This window comes from Cyprinus carpio, chromosome A15 (genome assembly GCF_018340385.1).
Source record: "Cyprinus carpio isolate SPL01 chromosome A15, ASM1834038v1, whole genome shotgun sequence".
In the NCBI taxonomy this organism is placed as follows: domain Eukaryota; kingdom Metazoa; phylum Chordata; class Actinopteri; order Cypriniformes; family Cyprinidae; genus Cyprinus; species Cyprinus carpio.
This window is the reverse complement of record NC_056586.1, coordinates 14,682,545-14,693,317: the sequence shown is the minus strand read 5'-3', so window position 1 is coordinate 14,693,317 and position 10,773 is coordinate 14,682,545. Positions and strand designations below refer to the sequence as shown.

Genomic DNA, 10,773 nt, shown 5'->3' with positions numbered 1-10,773 from the left:
CTCTTTAGAGAAATATTGCCACCCTGTGAACAGGCATTGGAGCACAGGCGACAAAACCTGAAGGTGCCAGCACACACAAAACACCTCTTAATGGGTCAGTCTGTGCCTTCTGGGTACAAAACAACTTTTAAACCCTGTTTTGTTGATTCCTAATTAGTATGGGAAGGATAAAAGTAATGTTTGGAACATGTCAGAGATGTAAAGGACGATGCTTCTATGCAATCAAAGTGTAAACGCATCTTGCATATAGCTAAGAGCAAAGGTGGGCCTGAATGCATTGGAATTAGAAGGAGCCTTGTTTTCATTCAAATAAATGTTTTCATTTCTCTGAAGTGGGTGATGAAACAGCCTTTGATAATCTGTGAACTCAATATGTCATAGTCGAGTGGAGACAAAGCAAGACATGCCAGCAGATGGGTAATTGAAAGCTTAAATTAAGGCTTATCATCTAATAGAGGCAACAAGACGAAGAAATGTCTATAAAATGATGCCATTTATCATGAAAACAAGCCAAAGGCACAAACAGAACCAGTCAGGATGGAAAAAGTGTGCCTCCAAAATACAGGTTGAGACGTACATGTTACAGTTTGTGCACCAGGAACAATGACAGACAAACAGCGCTGTGTAATTTGTGCATGTGCTTTAGACCTACATTTTGGATCACGTGACTAAAAAATAAGTCTATTAATAAATCACTTTCCACTCATCTTTTAAAATCTTCTTTAATTGATAGCTTGCCATGAGAAACTTTGCACCCCAGTCTTGTTTCAACAAGTTACGCAGCCCTTAGCGAAGCAAAAATGTGCTGTGATCTCCATCCATCAAAATGTGCTGCTCTTAAGGCGAAGATGTCAAACGCTGACAGTGAAACATATGAATGAAATGATGAGTACAGGCATAACCTTGTCATAATAGCGAACACATGTGTCCTCCTGGCGAGAGCTTTTATTACCACGTTGATAAAAGGAGAAAAGAAAAGCCAGGAGGCAGAACTCCCACAGAACTTATTGTCTTATTTTGAGGAAGTATTAGAAGTAAATCAGAGCAAATAGGATACAGAGAACAAGAAAAAAATGGTGAGAACATGGAGCTACAGGGTAGAAATATTGAATATCTTTAGCAGTTATGACTTCTGATAAGTTGTGAATATTATGACTTCTCAAATAGAAGAAGAACAACAACAACAACAAAAAGTACACTTTTCTTTTGTGCTCTGTAGAAAAAAAGTCATGAAGGTGTGTAAATTAGTATCTATGTGGATGTTCTAGTGCAAATGCTTTGATTTAAAACCTCAATAACCAAATAAATAATGGGAAACAACATCTAGCTGGAAACTGAATCAAACTACTGCAAAGGGAGTTCTCGGGTTCCTTAAAAGCTGATATTCTGATTTACAGTATTGTGCTCACCACAAAACCGCCTAAAATGTGAAGTCAGGAGAGAAATGGTTGACAAAAGAAACCATATCATATTGTGCTGACCTTTTATGATCATCAAAACACATTTTTAAAAGGAACTAGTTACGGAAATACGTCATGATGTAATTTGGTATCTTAATTGCTTTGGGACCACAAAACTTACAACATATACGTACATGCAATAGAAATGCATTTTTTCCATTGAACACTATAAAACAGAATAAAACCCCATCCAAACAAGATTAAAACCACAGTGACAAATGTATATGCCCATATCAGCCAAAAAGGCTTTATAACTGATTGATGACAAAACCAAATAATCAGACCGGCCCAGCAGTCTGTTGACAAAAGGAAATGACTCGTGATTTCATGAGTCAATCAGGTGACCCTTTAGAGTCAGTGGATTCAAACCAATCGTCTTCAACACCAGCCCAGCGTCTCACAGATCCTCGCGCCACAACTCTGTCCACACAGTGCAGATGGGTCAAAAATCTGACTCCTAAAATTACACATCAAAACACATAAGCCATTTGATCACTCTTCCAATAATGCTTCACAATAAAAAAAAAGCATTCAAGATGCAAGTAAAGGAAAAAGAAAACATAAAGCACATAAGAGTAAAAAGAATGGCTTTCTGGAATATGGAAAGAACAAAACACTGCACTCAGTGTATAATGTATCAAGTATACTTACACATTATCATTACGCACACAGCAGTGCTTATTTCTTCTTCCCTCCTAATGAAATATTTTCAGTTTTTTTCTTCTGTGCCTCATCGAACAAAAAACATACCTTTATGTTAGCAAGATAGGGCTTTATAATGAGGCTCAATGATATGTACAGTATGTCTATTTTTAAAGAAATTAATATGTATATTTTTCATTTATTTGTATTTTTTATAACTTTTTATTTTCTCCCAAGGACACAATTAAAAGTGACATTTATAAAGATTTATATTTCAAATAAATGACGTTCTTTGAAGCTTTGACAAATAGCTTTGACATCACATAAATACATTTGAGTTGTATATTTTAATAGAAAAAAAAATATTATTTAAAAATAATCTTTCAAAATATCAAAATATTACTGAGGAGTGTTTACCTTGGTCACAGCAACATCGATTTACTGTATTTTTCGTCAAATAAATTCAGCCATAGTGTATTATATACATATAATATATATATATACACATACACACATATACACTGTATATACTGTATTCACAAACACACTGTGTGTATATATTATATTATATTATATTATATTATATTATATTATATTATATTATATCTTTCAGAAAGCTATGACTATGAGCTGAGAAGTGTTTACCTCAGTCATGGCATCATCTATTTGCTTCAGCTCCTCATAGTGGTCCCGTGAGTCTCTTAGAGGCTGCACCATAATCTCTTCAATCTGAGGGAAGAGCTGAGAGGAAAAACATGACATGATTTGAAACATCATGAGAATGAGTAAACGATGACAGAATTGACATTTTTGGGTGAGCTATTACTTTACTATTTGACTATTTCACCTACCTTCATGACAGTTTCAAACATGGGGATGAGGACAAATTTAATGAAGCCAATCTGGGCTGTGGGCTTGGTGACTTTGTCTCTGTCCATAAAGGGTGCCACAGGAAGCCCCTCAGATTCCTCTTTATCACTCTTAACAAAGACAAGACAGGATAAACAAACCCACCTGTCACTGTAGAGCAATTACAACACAAGATGTAGAATCAGCAAACCTGCATGAAATATTTCTCCAGCAGACAATCCACCCACGGCTCTGCCACTTCTGTAGGCCAAACTTCATTGGAAATGTCACAGCATTTGATAAGAACCATCTTCAGCTGAACACATAAGATGACGACAAATCTTTACTTGTCACACTGTCAGCAAATCTTTACCTGTCAAATTCATGCCATATACTGGCATCTTTAGCTAATTTAAGACATGATTTTGACAGAAAGGGTGTATGATACATACACAAGTCACATGCTCCTCATTGGTAAAGTCAAAATTGTCCACTTTGTGCTTGAACGAGTCCAGAATCTCGCCATGCCGGGCCATGTCCGTGGCCAAAATCAGTGTTATGATAGCCTGCCAATACATTGTCATATAATAAACCATATTTTCAAATTATAAGAACATTTTCTGCAAAAAAAAAACAAAAAAAAAAAAAAAAAAACCTTTTAGGGAGTTCATACAGCATGTTTTTGGAGAATATGAAATATGAAATCGAGACACCCTCTCTTCACACCTAAAAAAAAAAGTTACCATATGAGAGTTTTTTTGGATTCTGTAAAAAAAAAAGATGAGGCATTAGTCTGCAGGAAGCACAGATAAACAGGAAGTTGTTTTTGTATGCTTATGCAAAGTTATGGTAAACTCTCTCTGCCTCCATACACTAGTAGTTAAAGTTGAATTTGACATGATAGCATTTTTTTTTACTCTAATAATACGGTTATATGCAATAATATGGTTATCGCAAATTAATTTGGAAGCAATAATCACATGATAAAAATCTTAAATTATGGCAGCCCTAATCTTATGGTGGCGCGGTTGTTTTTTTTTTTTTTTATTCCACTACCCTGTGTATCAGAACTATAATGCAAAAACACATTCTGTGTGAACGGCCCCCTAGATTGCTTAAATGGGAGTTGATATTTTGTGCTATACCTGTCGGATCTGTTTAAAGGCCTCTGGCTCCACGTTTGCAAATTTATTACACTCAGTGAGAGTATCTGGAAGGCCACAGTGCAGTGGTGATTCTCCAGGGGCGAGATGTCATTGTAGCGCACTGCCAGCTCAGTGCGAGCATTGATCTGGTACCTGCATATAGACAGCATTACTTTATCTTGTCATGTCATGAGAATCATTACTAAGATAAACGGCACAGACATAGGGCTGTAAAATTGTCATCACGAATGTGTAGGCAAATATCTGGGTACACCTGTAAGTTTTTATGAGAACATACGTGTTGTTGTATCCAGAGTGGTCTAAGTCGTGACACACGGCAGCAGTCATTAAAATGCCCAGATCTGTCAAGGTGAGCTTTTCCTGTAGGCCACACACACACACACACACACACACACACACACACACACACACACACACACACACACACACACACACACACACACACACACACACACACACACACACACACACAGGTTTCAACTTTAGCTGTTCCACAGTAATTGCTGTGCTAATTGCTACGTACATAAAAGTTCTCACCTGGAGGTTGCAGAGGTGGATCATGCCATACATCATCTGACTCACGCAGAAACAATGGCGGAAATTATGGAACGGGTTGCTACGGTAATTTTCCTGAATGCCCAGCTGAGAACATATAAAAAGAATCATCAAAGCTGTTAACCTGGAAAACTGAGGGGAAATCAGCTTTCTTGCACCCTTTCATTTTTAAAATTATATTCATTTTATTACCAGCCAGCGTTTGAGAGTAATTGGATTCATGTTAAACTCCTTCACAAGGCCTAAGTCATGGTACATGTACTCCAGGCAGCTCAGCATCTGATAAACAGTAAAAAAAAACATGTGTGTATTATTTCATCTCTAATGTATTGTATATTCCACTGAGTCAGACTCACTTCATTGTGCTCCCAGTGGCAAACATCAAACGTGGGTTTCTTCAGTGCTTCAATGGTCTCCTGAGAAAGCGTATACTGAGGAAATCAAGATTACCAGAGATTAATACGAAATAGAGACAAAATGTTCTCCCCCAGGGCCCATAATTCAATCAAAGCATATCATATAACTTTAAAGCACCTTTGGGTAGCTGGGGACGTCACATCTAGGAGTTAATTTCTTTCCATCGTCTGAGAAATTGTATTTGCATGGACAATTCACTCTAAAAGGAGAGTGGTTGATTAGTCATTTAGATACATTTGTGTTTCTTGTTTGAAAAAGAGCCGCTCTAGATGGATAAACAGATAGATCGTAACGCTTGCGTTGACTTCTCTGCAAGATATTTTCTTTCACTTACCTTCCTTCTGCCCTGGACATCATCTCATCTCTCAGCTTCTTCAAATCATTTTTACACTTTTCGATCTCCACAACCTTTAACCCCTCCACTGCATAGAACGTCATCATAGTAAGAAGAGTGGTCATCACATGTCTGTGCTGTTGCTAGGGTGCTCTGGGTGTTTGTCCTTTTACTATGCAGTTTCTAAGGTGTTTGGAGTAGTTTTTACTGTAGTACTATGCGGCAGATACTGTGATGTGTCTAGGTGTTTTTAACATGTTGCTATGTATTTGCTAAGGAGTTATAAGTGTTTTTCATTGCATTGCTATGCGGTAGGTTCTAGGTGTTTATCACGTTGCTATGTGCTTGCTATGGTTTACTGAACATTCTTTATCAAGTTACTATGATGTTGCTAGGGTGGCCTGAGCCAAAAGAGCCTAGTCTTTATAATATTTGGGTCCCTAGATATGGTGCAGGTTTCTCCTGAGGATCTTCACCTGAAGCTTGAAGGCTTAAATCAATATCACACCTTTCCTCAACAAGTTATTATCCATATCAAAGTTAAATACTTGGGTTAGTTTAAATCCATAAAGGCCAGAATACACTACACAAATTCTGCTTAGATGTTTGCTCTGATTTACAGTCTGTATGAGCTGTTTGCCAAAAGCTAGAGCCGGTCTACAGATGTTAGGCAGTCAAAGTTGACAGATATGACAGAAAATTATATAGTGTATGATGGGCACAGACTATGTTTTTTTCTTAGCTTCAGACTATGATTCCATCCAGTCGGAGGTTATCAAACATGTTTGATGTTTTGGGCAGATTTTAGAACACGTATTGTTTTCCTTGGCCATGCATCTCCTAGCAACGCTGTGCATGTTTCTGCGCGAGTTTGTTGTGTTCAGAATGACTTAAAAGTGCAGTATGATAATGTGATGCTCACTCGATTTAGAGTATGATGGCCAGTTTTTCCTCTGCAACCATTTACAAAGTCAGCAAGTGAATGATTCTTAGTGTTTTAAAGTCTGTTTAGATTCTTGTGAGTCTTGTAGTGTACTTCTCTAAGTCTGAGCAACAATAAAACCAGGTAACAACAAGAACGCAGTCAAACATTGTCATTATAGTACATACGTTCTACTCTCTTCTCCAGCATAGCCAGTCTGTTGGTCACTTCTGTTTTCAGTTCATTGATCCTGAATGCTCTAGAGTGAAGGAAAAACACATTTGCCTGGTTTTAGTACAGAACCATTAAAGATTCATCTTCAGTCCATGAGAAAACAACCACGTCCATTACCTGCTGAACTGCTCTGCTACCTGTGAGAGCACATTCTGAAACATATCTTCCTTTTCTGTGGACTTAAATACACAGGCTATAAATCACGGCAGAACAACTCTTGGCTTGAAATACAAAACAATGTTTAACAAAGACAAAGGAATGACTTTGTACAGGGAGCTAAAAGGACAAAATTCGATCGTTAACTGACAGATCAAACTGAAAATTAACATAATTGCTTATACAAACAACAAGGCCCAGGCTGCGTTTTACTTGGGGGTGTTGGTGGGCATCGTGGGATCAATGGACACAAGTGCACCTTCAGGGTCCACCATCAATATGGCAGTGTTCCTATGGACAGAAGATATAAAAAGCAAAATTTGATGGATTAGTTATGACTGTACACTACAGAGAACTTCATTCTCAACCACTTCAGGTTTGCAAAATGAATTGAGGTACTGATTAGTGGTGATATCAGTGATATACAGACCTAGGGATGTTGGAGGAGGAACAGAGCAGTTCCTTGATATCACATGGGCTGCAATGACGACTGAAAAGCACCTGAGCAGGACAAATAAGTGTGTTATCTGTATTATGTATGTATTTGTCGTCATTCTTGTACATCAATGCGAAAACGATAATCTCATGCTACTGTGCTATAACACTGCAACGCAACTCAAACACATAACTTCAAATACAAGTACTATCTTGAAATATCATTGAAAATGTTGGGGGATTTTAAAGCACTGAAAAATAACAGTGATAAATAAATGATTTTGATCCCAGCAGAAAAATCCCTTTAACATCTCAATTGTTTCTAAGCAGAAATTAGATTAAAATGGAAACTTAGGCTTCTCTGATTCTTTTCATGCCAAGAAGAATTTAGTAGTCTGTCTCCTCTAGAGCTTTAAAACAGATGTCTCACACACTTTACTCACATTGCAATCGCAAGTCAGAGCCTCAAGTTCAAACATCAAATACTTCAGCTTTGCTATCCACATATTCACAGTGTCATCTCATTTGTCTGTTTTATTTTGACACTGTTTTACTGTGACACTGAAGACTGGATTAATAGCTTCTGAGATTTCAGTTTTGCCATCAGAAATAAATAATTGAAATATACTAAACAGAATACAGTTATCATAAATTGTGATACTATTTCACAACCTTATTTTTTTTCAAACAAATGCAGCCTTGAGACTTTTTCCAAAAAAATCTTACCCACCACAAACTTTTGAAGGGTACTGTATACACACACACACACACACACACACACACACACACACACACACACACACACACACACACACACACACACACACACACATACAGTAATTAAAAGGTTTGTTGTAAATGTTATGTTCAAATAAATTTAATTATTCAATTGAATTAGTTTATTAATTAAAACCATTAAAATAGAGAATAACAAAGGTGAAAGAGGCAGCTGTGGTATACAGGCTCAGATTGCCAATAGATCCTGTACTACAGTAAACATATGCCACTCTTAATGCTCTCAATGTACACTTTGCCTCTCAGCTCTTAGGAAGTTGTGTACGCTTCGAGATGAATTGCTGAATCTGACACGTGCATATTCTGCCATATAAGCTTTTCATACTGTACAAATTCATGAAACTCCCCACGCTGATCTCCCAGCACTCCTCTTGACAGACTTACTAGTGCTATGAGAAACTGCTTAATATCTTGTTTATTGACTTTGATTCAGCATTTCAGGTCTTGGATATTTGTAATAAACTGATATATCAACCAGGCCCATATTTTGTTTGTCAATGGATAATAATTGTGTTTCAGTATTTTTCTTTAAAATGCATTCATTTAGGCCTAATTTAAGCAATTCTGTGTGCTTTAATTCACTCACTCATTAAGATGTCTGCATTACATCGGTCATCAGACACCCTGCTTTCAAGATATTAGATCTTCAAAAAAAAAAAAAAAAAAATACATCTTGGTGTGGTCAACCACCAATAGTAATTCATGATTTCATGTTAACCACTAACTGACTTTGAATTCAGGTAAACATACATTAAAAAGAGACACTCACCTTCTGCACTTTACCACCTACATCCAAATAAATGGTTTTAGGAGCACAGGAGGAGGAGCCAGACCCCATGCTGACAGGATGAACTATGTGAGCCACTTGTCCTCAAACCACTAACCAGGAGCAGATCCACTAAGTCCAGCTCTTGAAAGGCCCACCATGAAATGTCCTCTGCAAATAAATACATAAAGAAAGACTTTCACATCTAGCGTCTTTAATCTTGTGGTCTAGTACTGTCAACCAAACAAACAACCCTTTAAATTGTGCTAACAAGTCTCTAGAGCAGAGTTTCATAACCTAGGGTTAAAAGCACTTTGCTGAAACAAGGGTCAAGCAATTTAAAGTTTTTTTTTTTTCATACAATGAGTCATTGGTGTCCATTGTTGTTTTAGGATAACACTGACTTTCGATGTATGGATAATCAGTTGAAAAATTATTCAAAATATCTTTTTTTTTGTGTTCCACAGAAGAAAGAAAGTCATCCAGGTTTGGAACAACAAGAAGGTGAGCAAATGAGAAAATAATTTACATTTTTGGATGAATAATCTCTTTAAAAGTCAGTTAAGTGTTTTCAAAAGACAAACAAACCCACAGAGCATACTTTATAGAGCACATCTGTGCGTAACTCAATTTTCTTTGATTGCTCCTAAACAACCAGACATAGTATCACCTGAGACTTTCTTGGAAACTTTCTTGAAGATAGAACCTTACTGCAGGCCGTGTTTATTTCTGACCATGTAACTTAATCTGAACATAATGAAATGTTCTATTCGTAGCATTGTAGAGAGAACGTTTGAGTCAGAAAATAGCACTCTTGCCTGTGCAGCGTCAGCAGCTCCCAGTTCTCCCCGCGTGCAGGCAGTGTTCCAACCCGACCCAGGTGCTCAATGGAGCCAAATAGAGCAAGTGAGCAAGGGAAACCTGGGTGTATTGAAGGACCCTGAATATAATTGTCACTCTCCACTGTTGTCAGGGGAAACAGTTACTACGGTGAAAAAGTGCCCAACCCCCTTGATGTCTGTTGTTGCTGTTGTAATCATTTAATTTAGTCCTTTCATTCATCCTGCTTGATTTAGCAGCCCACTCTGGAGTCTATTTTTACGTCTGAAAAAATGATGGACCAATGTGTCATATGCAGCGTCAACACTTGAACACTTGAAAAATAAACCCCACAGTTTTATCTCTAATGGAAAACTACCATAAGAACATTGAAGCAAACTCATGGCAAACAATCACAATTTACATAAAAACATGGGAATTGCTATAAAATTGATGCTATGGGAAAGTAATTGTAGGTGAATTCAATGACATTTCTGTCAACGTAATGTGCCCAACAGTTTTCTGTGTCCACTCAGAGCAACATATGTTCTGGTCAGCTGAGGAAAGGACAATGGTTAGTACAACCACTCACAAAAACGTTGGATCACAAACATTATTATTGCTGGCATATGTGGCTGGATCATTAACAGCCAGAATAAACTAGGGATGAAAGTGTGAACAGCAGAGACAAGCGCAAACCTGTTCTGAGCCTCCTTCCTCTCTAATCTCATCCCCGAGGGGCCAGAAAAGCTTCCTACATCTTAATTCTTAGAGTCTTGTGTGCCATTGACTACACTCCTCTGCGGAAATAGATTAGTAGTCTGGGCCGCCCAGAGGGGCTGTTTTAGGGACACAAGGGCATGGTTTTGATAAGAACATAAGACTGGATAGGGCTAATGTGGATTTTTTCCAAACCATTTGGCCAATAAAGTTCACATCTAACTTTCAACATCACCAAAGGTGGCTTAACAATGGACCTGCACAAAAGCATGAATTTAAAAGCTTATGTAACTAGGTGAGAAAGAAATCAGAAATGCATATACTTGCTGCTAATCACGGGACAAAAGAGAGAAGTCCGGTCATATTTCAATAATAAAGGATCTAAGGGGAAGACATTATCCTGATAATAAAAGGTTTTATGGTTGTTCAGTTTATGGATGTGTGTCCAGGCCAGATCTGGGTAGGAAAATGGAAAACTCCTCCATTAGGGTCCTTTCATCTTT

The 10,773-nt window shown here is 37.5% G+C and overlaps 1 pseudogene; it reads right to left on the bottom strand.

Moving 5' to 3' along the window:
- Positions 1 to 400: 400 nt before the first annotated feature.
- On the bottom strand, positions 401 to 9,207 carry LOC109055163 (annotated as a pseudogene).
- Between the last annotated feature and the right edge of the window lie 1,566 nt (positions 9,208 to 10,773).